General features: G+C 37.9%; 1 protein-coding gene and 1 pseudogene across 1 annotated transcript in view; one reads left to right on the plus strand and one right to left on the minus strand.

Annotated features, from left to right (window-relative positions):
* The window catches only part of LOC126024557 (glyceraldehyde-3-phosphate dehydrogenase-like), a 28,264-nt pseudogene extending 17,466 nt beyond the window's left edge, over positions 1-10,798 (minus strand).
* The window catches only part of EXOC6B (exocyst complex component 6B), a 604,019-nt gene that overhangs the window by 142,218 nt on the left and 447,025 nt on the right, over positions 1-14,776 (plus strand). The gene's annotated exons all lie outside the window — the stretch shown is intronic.

Raw genomic sequence — 14,776 nt, forward strand, 5'->3', positions numbered from 1 at the left:
AATTTCCTACCAGAATTTATCAGTATGGAGCATTGCCAGCACCTTAGAAAAATTTCTCCTGCTCCTTTTCTTTTTCTTTTCTTTTTCTCCTGCTCCTTTTCACTTCCTAAAAGCAATCATGTTTTTCACCATCATTTTTATGGCAAAAATTAGTAAAATTCTACTGCCCATAGAAAAAAATTGGGTGAATATATTTTAGATTATTATTTAGGAATATATAAAACATTTTGTGGCTCTATTTATGTAATTATATACATATCCATAAGATTTTTTGAATTAGGCACATGAATATTTAAAAAACAGGCAGCTTATGTATAGTTAATATCCATAAATATTAATCTAACAAATCAGTTTTAATAGCTTTAAATATCATTATTTAATTCTTTCTATATTATTGGACATTTAATTGTTTAGAATGCTTTTGCAGTAGACTACCCCAAATATGTAGAGTTCTATGTTAGTTTTATGCTATTATTTATTTTTTTGGGGGTGGCCATACCTGGTGGTACTCAGGGGTTATTTCTGGCTTGTGCTCAGAATCACTCCTGGGTGGCTCGGGGGAAAAATTGGGATCCCAGGTATTGAACCCGGGTCTTAAACACCCTAACCATTGTGCTATTGCTTCAATCCCTGATGTAGAGCTTTATGTTAGTTTTTAGGTGGGTAGGGTTGAGGGAAATGAAAAATGAAAAGACTGCTTCTAGAAACTCATAATTTGGTAAAACTGAATCAAATGCTAAACCTTCAAAGTGAGAGTTTGTAACTGAATGTACAGGGTGTGTGGTAGTTTGTGCAGAAACTCTTATAAAACCCACTCTTTTTGATTTTGTTTTTGTTTTTTAAAATATATTTAGGCACCATGGTTATAAACATGTTTGTAGTTGGGTTTCAGTCATAAAAAATGTACAGCTCCCTTCACCAGCGCAACCTTCCCATCACCAATGCCCCCTATCTCCTTCCTCCCCCACCCCCTGCCTGTTTTTGAGACAGGAATTTTATTTCTCTCACTCACTACCATTGTCATGATAGTTGTTGGTATAATTATTTTTCTAACTGCACTCACTAATCTTTGTGGTAAGCTTTATATCATGTCCAGTCCTTCTAAACCTCATTTTTATTGTCTCTGGGTATTGTTATGATATTGTCTTTTATTTTTCTTAAATTCCTCAGATGAGTGAGACTATTCTGTGTGATTCATTTCATTCAGCATAATAGTTTCCATGTCCATCCATGTATAGGAAAATTTCATGACTTCATTTTTTTCTGACAGCTTTATAGTATTCCATTATGTAAATATACCACAGTTTCTTTAGCCACTCATCTGGGTTGTTTTCAGATTCTATAAAAAAGTTACTCTTAATGAGACTTTTGTTGTTCACTCATTTGTCTATCGGGACAACAAGAATGCCAAATTCTGATTCACCATGGTATTCTAATAACTATAATTAGTTGCAGTTGGAAATAGAGAACTATTTCTATAGTTTTCAATTGTTGTATCATTGAATCCTAGAATTTCATGAGAAGTTTATGAGGATTTGTTGAAAGAAAGAATAATTATAGAGGGAATGTCTGATCTATTTACCTGTAAACCACAAAAGGATTTAAAGACCAAGTTTTTATAGAATACTATAGAACAGTATCATAATCTTTCTGCTTTATATATGAAACCAAAATGACCATTTTTCTTTTAAAGCCACCAATCAAATCCATTAAAATTCTAATATACACCAATTTAAGCACCAGATAAGTGAAGTCTAAAATCATTGAATCTGTGAGTAGTTTTTCCCTCTGTGATTTCTTATTGTGTATAAAAATTTTTTTTCAGTGAAGCAAATTGGTTTTTATTGGACGAAATTTAGAGAGATGTAAGGGGAGAGAGAGAATGAGAAAGAAGGATATATGTTCAAGAGAGAACACAGACTTCCAATCTCCAGAATGGAAAAAGTCTATAAAAGATCATTTTGTATGTGAATTTGTGTGTGTCCATCTTCTTTCCTTACAACATCTAAAATGTTTCTTCTCTCAGTAAGAAGATTCTTACTGAGTTTTCTTGTAGAAATTTAAATTTCTTATAGCAATTAAAAAGAAAGCCAGGGGAAAAGGAATATAACATAAAAATAAAAATTTGAAAAAAAATTTATATAAGTATTTGTGCATTCAAATTATTACTCTTGCCTGAGTGTTATCTGGGTTTAATTGTAATATTCAGCTCCAAGGATCTTGTTTCTTAAGTGGGATAAATAATAAGTCAGTCTGTTCATTTTTTGAAACGGAATCTTAGGAAGACAGAATAGATGATTGCAGCTGTTTCTTAAGCAGCTGGTAAGGATAGTATGTTCTAATGTTCTTTCCATTGTGTTTAGTACAGTCAAGGACCTGCACCCAACATTGTTTTTATTTGTCCATGTGCTTTGGCCAACTCACTGTGTGAAAGGGAACTTGGTCAAGGCTTTAATTTCATAATTAACTAGGTGCTGTGACTAACAAGCTTAAGAGCCTTCTCAGTCTGGATTTGTTTCCCCTTACCCATCAGTTATTCTGATAAAAATAAATTTATGGACTAAAAATGAGATGTCTCATAACTTGTGCTATAAAGAGAAGGGACTTTAGAAAAGTTGTCATTTTATATGATACTGGAGCAAAAAGATTTCAGTTCTCTCCCCTTCCCCTTGCACTTGGAAGTACTCAAGGATGACTTATGGCTTGGAGCTTGGAGATCGCTTTTTAGCAGTGTTCTGGTAGGGGTCTGACCAAACCTGGCCCATGTGCTCATCATGTTACTATTTCAGGTTGAATTTTAGATACAATATTTTTAAAGCAGCTTATTATTCATTCATTCATTCATTCATTCATTTGGTTTTTGGGTCACACCTGGCAGCGCTCAGGGGTTACTCCTGGCTCTATGCTCAGACATTGCTCCTGGCAGGCTCTGGGGGCCATATGGGACTCTGGGATTCGAATAACCGTCCTTTTGCATGTGAGGCAAATGCCCTACCTCCATGCTATGTCTCCAGCCCCTAAAGCAGTTTATTAATTGATTGGTTTTTGGGGTATACCTGGCTATGCTCAGGGGTTACTCCTGGTTCTACACTCAGAAATCACTCCTGGCAAGCTTGGGGGACCATATGGGATGCCGGGTCTGTCCTGGGTCGGCCGTATGTAAGGCAAATGCCCTACCACTGTGCTAGCTTTTTGGACCCTTAGATGCAAATTAAAACTGCAGTATTGTAACTGGCATATTTTAGGAAATCTCTGCATCTCCGTTTAGGGAATCCTCTTATATTAACTAAAATGTATAGTCTTCTACTTTTTCTGGACTCTTTATGCTTGCCTTTTTTTTTAAGGCTGTATTCTAATTGATTATTTAAAAATTCTTCTTATTAAAGGATTGTGATTAAAAAAAGTTAGGTTTAGACATACAATATCCCCACACCAATCCCATCACCAGTGTCATCCTCCTTCCACTAATGTTGCCAGATTCCCTTTAATACGTCTTCTCCCAGCCTGCAGTCTTAATAGGCACCTTTCATTCTCTACAATATTCTGCTAAATAAAGTAAGCATATTTTACTTTTTTAATTAGTATACTTTCGTTTGGAGCTAGTTTTTTGACACATTTTATTTTATTCAAATATCAGCCATATCTCACATGTTACAAGAACACTCAAATAAGCTCTTAACGGTTTGTCTTCAAATTTTCTAACCAGTGGAATAACACTTAATTTATGATCTTGCCAATATAAGGCCACCTCCACACCTCTGTGACCAACAAACCATTCAGCAGAACTGTAAGATATCTAAAGTTCATCATTGTAACACTATTTTCAATGAATGAAACTTGTATAGGAAACATTATATATTCTTGGTTGACAGTATAGATTTGATTTGAACATTAGCCCTCTGTATATGACAGATGCTTTCATGGGCTGATCAACAGATTTCCTGCATATACACCCTTTATTTTCATTTTTTGTCAAGAGATGTTTGTCAAGAGATTGATTCACTCAACACCAATTGAAAACTTGAAGTATAGCAGTTTTTGTGCTTAGGATTTAAAGACTAATAAGGCATAGCTCTTGCCTTTAAGAAGATTAGAAAATAATGAACAGGACAGACTAATCAGTAATTATGATATAAGCTTATAGGAGAGGTGTGTTTATAGAGTTTTGTGTTCTCAAAGAGGCAGCAACATCATACAGCTTGTATATGAATTGAGAATGAATATGAACCGGCCATTTGAATAGGGGTGATATTCTAAGTAAAGAAGAGATTCTGTTTCAAGAGCTGAACATTTGTTTTCAAAGAGCTACAGGTAATTCATTGAGGCTCGAGTGAAGGTTTTATTTGTGGAAGTGTGTTGAGAGAAGAGAGGCACTCTGTAACCAAATCAAATGGTGTTTTTTTAATCATAAATGGAAGGAATTGGAATTTCATTCTTAACATAGAGGGGCTTAAAGAAAGCTTTCACCTATTACTGTTGTCTGTATGAAGAGTTATTTATATAACCCTATCTCACTTGTTTTTTTCCTTATTAAAGAATAGGTTAAAAGACTATCAGCCTGGCGGCAAGGAGTTCCTACTGAGGATCAATAACAGGTTAAAATAAAAAACTTGATCTCCTCCTCACCCCACTCTTAAGACAGAGAGAGAGGGGGACCCTTGTGAGGCCTGTTTCACCATTTTCTTTTTTTTTTCCAATAATATCTTTTTTTTTTTTGGGCCACACCCGGTGATGCTCAGGGGTTACTCCTGGCTATGTGCTCAGAAGTCGCTCCTGGCTTGGGGGACCATATGGGAAACTGGGGGATCGAACCGCAGTCCATCCAAGGCTAGCGCAAGCAAGGCAGGCACCTTACCTCTAGCGCCACTGCCCAGCCCCTCAATAATATCTTTATGTAAGCACCATGAATTTTTTTGGCCACTTCTGGTGACGCTCAGGGGTTACTCTTGGCTATGCACTCAGAAATTGCTCCTGGCTTGGGGGACCATACCGGACGCTGGGGGATCGAACCGTGGTCTGTCCTAGGCTAGCGCCAGCAAGGCAAATACCTTACCACTTTGTGCCACCCTTCCAGCCCCGAATTTTCTTAATGCCACCATATTTGGCAACTTTCTTTAGGCAGCAGGTAAAATAAGTGACAGACATGTTGAATGTGGGGGCATGGAAAACCACGCTGGTCAGTTTCCCTTTCAGCTCAGGCAAGACCTTGCCCACAGCTTTGGCAGCACCAGTGGCAGAGGGCTGATGTTCTGGGCTGCCCTTTGGCCATCATGCCACAGATTCCCAGATGGGCCATCCATAATTTTCTGGGTGGCATTGATGGTGTGGACTGTGGTCAAGAGCGTCTTTAAGATGCCAAAGTTGTCATTGATGACATTGGCTAGGGTGCAAGAGCAAGCAATTGGTGATTCAGGAGATATTGCTGACAATCTTGAGGGAGTTTTACTTCTCTTGGTTCACATCCATCAAAACATGGGCATCAGAAAAGGTGGAGATGATGACCCTCTTGGTGCCACCCTTAAAGTGAGCCACAGCCTTCTGTGTGGGAATAAAGACCCGAGCATACGCCGCAACATGCTCTTCACCGGCTTCACCCTGTTGGATGTTAGCAGAATCTCTCTCATGGAAGATGGTGATGGACTTTTCCCATTATTGGCCTTGATTGTGCTTTTCAACTTGGATGGGGCCAGAGCAATAGCACAGTGGTAGGGCGTTTGCCTTGCATGCAGCCGATCCAGGATGGATCTTGGTTTCGATCCCCGGCGTCTCATATGGTCCCCTGAGCCAAGAGTGATTTCTGAGCACATAGCCAGTATTAACCCATGAGCATCACTGGGTGTGACCCAAAACCAAAACAAACAAACAAAAAAACACAAAAAGAAGAGGGCCAGCAGGACTATACTTCTGGTGCTCAGGGGGCATGTGGTGCCAGGGAGTGAAATTAGGGACTGGCATGCAAGGTGTCTGCTTCACCCCCCTTGACCATCTCCCTTGCCCAATTTTATATAACCCTTAGAGTCTACAAAATTTTAGGTTTTCACAATTTTAAATATTCAATATAAATGAAACTATTTCTTATTAAAATGTTTGAAATCCCTCAGCAAGCTAGGATTTCTCACACTTTAAGGACAAATTAATATTTTGCTATTTGATTCTTAATCTAGTAGAGGGCAACTGTAAGTGCCACGAATGGGTGCCATACTTGAGGTTTTCTCACAAATCTTATTTATGAGTATTTATTGAAAATTCACATCATCTATGGGTTTTAAGAAAAATGAAAGACTTTCTTGCAATAATAATTTTCAGACACAAAAGAGAAAAGAGCTGGAAGTACCAGCTCACCTCAGGAAGCTCACCACAAAGAGTGATGAGTTTAGTTAGAGAAATAACTACATTTTGAACTAATAATGAGAAAGTATGAGGGAAATGGAAAGCCTGTCTAGAGTACAGGCGGGGGTCGGGTGGGAAGGAGGGAGATTTGGGACATTGGTGATGGGCACGTTGCACTGGTGATGGGTGGTGTTCTTTACATGACTGAAACCCAAACACAATCATGTATGTAATCAAGGTGTTTAAATAAAAAATATATATATAAGAAAATTCACATCATGAGCTAACATGATATATGTACACATATGTTTAAGTATATATGTGTTCTCAATTTCAGTGGATGGCTATTGTGTATGTTTTAGATAAAGGCCTGTTCCAGTTCTTTAGTAAGCAGCCGCCTTTTCCAGGTAACCAGTACTAACATTCATTCACAGTGTTTCACTGCTGAGCAGTGAAATCAGATTATACTCTAGTGGCAGCCACATTTGTAGGCACTGAAACAGGAATTGGTAATCATGTTACAAATGTTTAGCAAGCCACACTTCATGACCCTCTTGCAAGGGATAAAAAATGGAAGTGTGAACAGCTGTTGGTGCATTGTATTTGCATTTCTGAAATACAACGTGAGCAGCTGTGAGAGGAGAGAGGAGAGAGATTTTTCTATATTTGACCAAGTCTTGCCTTAGGTTGTGCTTTACCTCGCTGCTCTCAGAGTCTTTGTGCAAAGGGAAAATCTAAGAGGTGAAAACAGGTTTGTTACTCAAAAACTGTTAGGTTTTTGTATTTTTCCTTTTGATAAACAAAAACACAAAGAACCCAACATCTCTAATGGTCCTACCAGAATTCAGAGCTTCCTATAGACACTAAAAGACTTCTTGTTATAGGAATTCTGATAATGGATTGTCTATAGGCCACACATACCTCAAAATACTTGTTATTATCTTGTTTGTGAATTGCCCATCCACTGATAAAATTATTTTAAGCTTAGCTTTCGTAATATTTATTAATAAATTATATTTTATCTTGCATGTACAAATGTTAACATTAGCTATCCAGATAATATACACTGCTATAACTTTTGGATCTACTGAAGCTCATGTATAATACTTTGAAGTGGGTTTAAATAAAAGTATTAAAATAAAAGTATTTAAATAAAAGGATTAAAACTTCAAGTCCACTTTGAGAGTGGACTTAAAAGTGTTGAGTGCCAGCAAGATGGGAATGGAGGGAACCTTTCTCAATATAGTGAAGGCCATCTACCACAAGCCAGTGGCAAATATTATCCTCAATGGAGAAAAACTGAAAGCCTTCCCTCTAAATTCTGGCACAAGACAAGGCTGTCCTCTCTCACCACTCCTATTCAACATAGCACTGGAAGTACTTGCTATAGCGATTAGGCAAGAAAAGGATATCAAGGGAATCCAGATAGGAAAGGAAGAAGTCAAGCTCTCACTGTTTGCAGATGACATGATACTCTACTTAGAAAACCCTAAAGACTCTATCAAAAAGCTTCTAGAAACAATAGACTCATATAGCAAGGTGGCAGGCTACAAAATTAACACACAAAAATCAATGGCCTTTCTATATACCAATAGTAATAAGGATGAAATGGACATTAAGAAAACAACCCCATTCACAATAGTACCACACAAACTCAAATATCTTGGAATCAACTTGACTAAATATGTGAAGGACCTATACAAAGAAAACTATAAAACTCTGCTCCAAGAAATAAGAGAGGACACACGGAAATGGAAACACATACCCTGCTCATGGATTGGCAGGATTAACATCATCAAAATGGCAATACTCCCCAAGGCATTATACAGATTTAATGCCATCCCTCTAAAGATACCCATGACATTCTTCAAAGAAGTGGATCAGACACTTTTGAAATTCATTTGGAACAATAAACACCCTCGAATAGCTAAAGCAATCATTGGGAAAAAGAATATGGGAGGAATTACTTTTCCCAACTTTAAACTGTACTACAAAGCAACAGTTATCAAAACAGCATGGTATTGGAATAAGGATAGGTCCTCAGATCAGTGGAATAGGCTTGAATACTCAGAAAATGTTCCCCAGAGATACAACCATCTAATTTTTGATAAAGGAGCAGGAAATCCTAAATGGAGCAGGGAAAGCCTCTTCAACAAGTGGTGTTGGCACAATTGGATAGCCACTTGCAAAAAATTAAACTTAGACCCCCAGCTAACATCATGTACAAAGGTAAAATCCAAATGGATTAAAGACCTCGATATCAGCCCCAAAACCATAAGATATATAGAACAGCACATAGGCAAAACACTCCAGGACATTACAGGCATCTTCAAGGAGGAAACTGCACTCTCCAAGCAAGTGAAAGCAGAGATTAACAGATGGGAATATATTAAGCTGAGAAGCTTCTGCACCTCAAAGGAAATAGTGCCCAGGATACAAGAGCCACCCACTGAGTGGGAGAAACTATTCACCCAATACCCATCAGATAAGGGGCTAATCTCCAAAATATACAAGGCACTGACAGAACTTTACAAGAAAAAAACATCTAACCCCATCAAAAAATGGGGAGAAGAAATGAACAGACACTTTGACAAAGAAGAAATACGCATGGCCAAAAGACACATGAAAAAATGTTCCACATCACTAATCATCAAGGAGATGCAAATCAAAACAACGATGAGATACCACCTCACACCCCAGAGAATGGCACACATCACAAAGAATGAGAATAAACAGTGTTGGCGGGGATGTGGAGAGAAAGGAACTCTTATCCACTGCTGGTGGGAATGCTGTCTAGTTCAACCTTTATGGAAAGCGATATGGAGATTCCTCCAAAAACTGGAAATCGAGCTCCCATACGATCCAGCTATACCACTCCTAGGAATATACCCTAGGAACACAAAAATACAATACAAAAACCCCTTCCTTACACCTATATTCATTGCAGCACTATTTACCATAGCAAAACTCTGGAAACAACCAAGATGCCCTTCAACAGACGAATGGCTAAAGAAACTGTGGTACATATACACAATGGAATATTATGCAGCTGTCAGGAGAGATGAAGTCATGAAATTTTCCTATACATGGATGTACATGGAATCTATTATGCTGAGTGAAATAAGTCAGAGAGAGAGACAAAAACGCAGAATGGTCTCACTCATCTATGGGTTTTAAGAAAAATGAAAGACACCCTTGTAATAATAATTTTCAGACACAAAAGAGAAAAGAGCTGGAAGTTCCAGCTCACCTCAGGAAGCTCACCACAAAGAGTGATGAGTTTAGTTAGAGAAATAACTACATTTTGAACTGTCCTAATATTGAGAATGTATGAGGGAAATGTAGAGCCTGTTTAGGGTACAGGCGGGGGTTGGGTGGGGAGGAGGGAGATTTGGGACTTGGGTGATGGGAATGTTGCACTGGTGATGGGTGGTGTTCCTTTTATGACTGAAACCCAAACACAATCATGTATGTAATCAAGGTGTTTAAATAAAAAAAATTATGCATTAAAAAAAAAAGTGTTGAGTGCCTGAAGTTATAGAAGAGTTGAAAAAGGAAGTGTGGTAAAGGACCAGTCTTAATTGCTTAGAGCAGCTATTTCTTTCAAGTTTCTATGTTGTGCTTCTTCTTTTCACTCATTAACTACAGAAAGCAAAGTTTGTGATCCACCAGTTGAGACATCATAGAGACTTGAGCTGTATGGATTCTGAATAACTAAAGTATACTCCAATAACTGGCAGATTTTTGGTCCACTGATCTTAATGGAGAAACTAAAATAGATTTTTTTTTTTTGGTTTTTCGGGCCACACCCATTTGATGCTCATGGGTTACTCCTGGCTAAGTGCTCAGAAATTGCCCCTGGCTTGGGGGACCATATGGGACACCGGGGGATCGAACCGCAGTCCTTCCTTGGCTAGCGCTTGCAAGGCAGACACCTTACCTCTAGCACCACCTCGCTGGCCCCTAAAATAGATTTTTACCTAGAGTTAATTCATTTTGGAAGATCTTGGGAGAACTTGAAATCCATGATTCTGTTTACTTTAGATGTTCTTAAAAAGTTTTTGATGAGAAAGACAAGGTCTTTTGAATGTTCCTTGTTTCTAGCTCATTTGGATTCAAACATCACTCCGATGTAGTATTGGTGAATTCATTCAGAATTTACTTTGCTTTGTTTTTGTTCTTGTTTTGTATGAATGCCTTCGTGTTAGAGTATCAAAACTGTTGTGCAGCCAGTGTATCTTCAACCGTGTAAGTAGAAGGATGGTCTTGTGATTAGAATAATTTCTCTATTCAAGAATGCAGTTGAGATCAGTTTAGATAGGCACGATTTTTCTTGCTTATTTTTAGTTATACCGTTTGCCTCTGTTTGGGGAATATGTTTGGTGGTTCCCCCTCCACCACTAGACCCGTTAATCTTCTTGAAGACTTCAAGCTTTATATGCAGTCTGTGCAGGTAGCCAGATGCCATGTGCTGTTAATTTCTGATTCCATGAAGGCCAGATCATACAGCTGGAAATGATTGAAAGGAAAAGCATGTTCTTTTGTTTAACAAGACAAAGCCTATTGTGTATTCTGCTTCTGATGCTTAAAAGATGGTTTTTTTTTTTTTTAACTGCATAGTATGTAGGGCTAAAAGTTTTGAACTCTTCACTTCAAAAATTACTTTTCCAGACAAAAGAGCAAAACAATGTTTGTTTAAATTGTTCTCTGGAACATGACTGATAGTGTTTACAACATTTCTATGACATTTTGATCCAGTGGGGAGTACTTGGAGAGGTATTTAAAGTGCTTTTCACTAAATCAAATGCTTTGTAGTGTTTGAACCTTTTTAAAAAATCATTTGAAAGGTTGAGTTGAGAGACAGAAAATGGCCAGGGCATTTTCTAAAGACTAAGAATGACTTACCCCAAGCAAAAAGGATTTTTTTTTTCATTCAAAATTGAAAACCTACTTCTTTTTTTTTATTTTAATTTTATTGAAACCATTGTGATTTACAAAATCCCTCATAGTTGGGTTTCAGACATACAATGAATCAGGGGCAATCTCATCATCAACATTGACCTCCCTCCACCAGAAGTTCTACTTCTTTTTAAACTAAAATAAGATGCACACATATTGGATCAGAGCTTTGTCTGTTCTTGTCTTTTATAAGGACTATTTACCAGAATGAACCTTATATTCGATGAGAATTTTTTAGAACAACTATTGAGAGTGTGTGTGTGTGGCGGGGGTGGGTGTGTTGGGTATATATGTGGGTGTGGGTGGGTGATGTGTTTGTAGTAAAGAGGAAATTTTGGCAAAATTCAGGTATTAGGATTATATTAATAGACATAGAAGAAAATACCATGTAAATGACTATTTAAAAAGAGTATACACATAAAATTGTTTTGAAAATTGATTTTCCTAATCCTGATGTTTTGTATGTATGTTCAAGGCATGTAACTGCTTGAGGCTGCCCAAAGGGATTGTATGAGCTGTAAAGATCTTGCACCATTTCAATTTTCACAGAGAAGCCCAGTTTTTTATGGTTGATTTTTAAAGTTAATTTGTTTTGTTTTGTTTTGTTTTGGGCCACACCCATTTGATGCTTAGGAGTTACTCCTGGCTAGGCGCTCAGAAATTGCCCCTGGCTTGGGGGGACCATATAGGACGCCGGGGCGGGGGAGGGGGGATCGAACCACGGTCCTTCCTTGGCTAGTACTTGCAAGGCAGACACTTTACCTCTAGTGCCACCTCTCCGGCTTCTAAAGTTATTTTTTTTTTAATGATATCAGACTAATAGAATACTCAAATATTATCTGGGAACTAGAAAAGATCTTGTATAACATTTTATGTATGTATGTATGTATGTATGTATGTATGTATGTATTATGTATATGTATAGTATTTATTTATTTTTATTTTTTTGGTATTTTGGGTCACACCCAGCAGCGCTCAGGGGTTACTCCTGGCTCTATGCTTAGAAATCGCTCCTGGCAGGCTCAGGGGACCATATGGGATGCTGGGATTTGAACCACTGATCTTCTGATTGCAAGGCATGCTACCTCCATGCTATCTCTCTGGCCCCTTTATTTATTCTTAATTAAAAATTTTGGGGGGCACCAGGTATGGTTTAATACCAGGGGCTATTCCCTGATTTGCTCAAAAATTCCTCCTGGCAGTCTTGGGGGACCATATGGGGTGCTGGGGCTCAGACCCAGGTTCGCCTTGTATAAGGCAAATACCCTGTGCTATTGCTCTGGCACCATATGTACATATATTTTATATTGGCTATGAGAACTTTGTATTCCAGAATTTCAGGTATGAAATACAGTATACAGTTGAAAGTCAGTGTTGCTTTTGTCAGCAACTCTTCTCTGGCTTCACAATAGTGATGATGATAAACTGTATAAATCATGGTAGAGTAATTTATTTTACTATTTTAAAATTTTATTTATTGACTAATTGATTGATTGGTTGTTGGGCCACATCCTCAGTGCTCAGGGGTTACTCCTCCTGGCTCTGCACTCAGAAACCACCCCTGGCAGGCTGGGGGATCATATGGGTGCCAGGAATCGAAACGGGTCCTTCCTGAGTTGGCCACATGGAGGGCAAACACCTCACTGCTGTGCTATACTGTCTGGCTCTCGGAGTACTATATTTTAGTTGTTCATTTTTTGAACATAATCAATCTGATTTTGTAAAATGAATTTGATTTTATAAAACTGAAGTAAGATCTTTTTTTTTTTTTTGCCCCCGCCCCTGAAGTAAGATCTTAACCTAATGACAGGAATATATTTGGGAAGCATTCAGGCATCATTGTTAAACATCTTTTATTCTGCATTGGGCAACTTAAATTGATGTTTCAGGGCCAGAGCAGTGGCACAGGCTGTAAGATGTTTGCCTTGCACACACTAACCTAGGATGGACTGCGGTTCGATCCCCCGGTGTCTCGTATGGTCCCCCAAGCCAGGAGCGATTTCTAAGTGTATAGCCAGGAGTAACCCCTGAGCGTCACCAGGTGTGGCCGAAAAGCTAAAAACAAAAACAAAAACAAAAACAAAACAAAAAAAAAAAACCAGAAACAAATCTTGGGGAAAAATTGATGTTTCAGTTGTCTAAGTTTTGTGAGCTAAAATAGCACTTTTTGGTATTATTTTTCACTTGATTGAACAACCACTTTAAAGGTCTTTGAACCATTACTATTGGATAGATATAACTGATCGAAATAAAACATACCTTATATAAATATAGTGTAGGAGAATAAAACTTAATGAAAAACAAAACATTTCAGATAGTACTAAATGCCATTAATTAAAAAAAAACTTTGTATTAAAGTTGGCACTTAGATTTGAGAGTATAATAAAGGCGAGGAGCTTAGTCCCCATGAACTGACAAGAGTGATTCCTGAGCACAGAGCCAGGAGTAACCATGAACACCACCTGATGTGATCCCCCCCCCATTGCGACTTTAAAATCATAAATCAAGACTGAGAAATTTTAAGTTTTCAGGTTTCAGAAGGTTGGTGTCATTGGAGGCTTTGTGGGAGTACAGTCCTTTGGCCGAGGCTGACAGAAAATAAAATACTAAGCCGGGGATATTGGGAAGTTGGAAAACTGAAACTTCTAGTGAGATTTGCATAAAGAAAGAAATCAAGCATTTATATTAAACTGGTAAAATTAGCTCTATAGTCAAATCATCCTGTCAGTGTAGATGTCCTTTTTTTGGGGGGGAGTTCACATCTACTTGTGCTCAGGAATTACCGGCTCTGCACTCAGGGATCACTGCTGGCAGGGTTCAGGGGACCCTCTTGGGATGTCAGAGATTGAAATGGGATTGGCCACATGCAAGGCAAGTGCCCTACTTACTGTATTATCAAGCCCCAGAAGTACTTCTTTAGTGTTACTTCTAATTGAAGGGACGTTTTAAAGGTTAAAAAATTATTTTGGCCAGTAAATATTTATTTATTATCTGGTATATAGGAGCTACTATGATACTTTTAATGCTGGCAGTACAAGTGGGAAGAAAATAGCCTTTCTGCTACAGGTTTTACTATTTAGTTGAAGGTTGATGATGGAAAAATAAGGAAAATAGGGGATTTTAAATACATGTTTTTAATTGGGATCTGAATTATTTTCTTTCTGGTGCTAGAAACTCAACTTAGAATATCTTGGCTTACCTTAAAACTGGCTGGAATCAGATTGTATGCAAAAGGTTCCTAGGAAGGAGCATAGAAATAGCTTTAATATTGTGAAGATAAAGAATGGAGGTTATCCAGCAAAATAAATTAGGAATAATAGTCAATAAAGAGAAGTGTTCTAGATTTTTAAGAATATTTTTATATTTAAATTTATTTATATTTCCTTTGATACTGTGCTAGTACAATGGTTCCAGTCATTGGATAATCAAATACAAATCCCACCAACAGTGTGATTTTCCCTTTACTAGTGTCTCCAAGTTCCCACTC

This window comes from Suncus etruscus, chromosome 12 (assembly GCF_024139225.1).
Source record: "Suncus etruscus isolate mSunEtr1 chromosome 12, mSunEtr1.pri.cur, whole genome shotgun sequence".
NCBI classification, from domain to species: Eukaryota; Metazoa; Chordata; class Mammalia; order Eulipotyphla; family Soricidae; genus Suncus; species Suncus etruscus.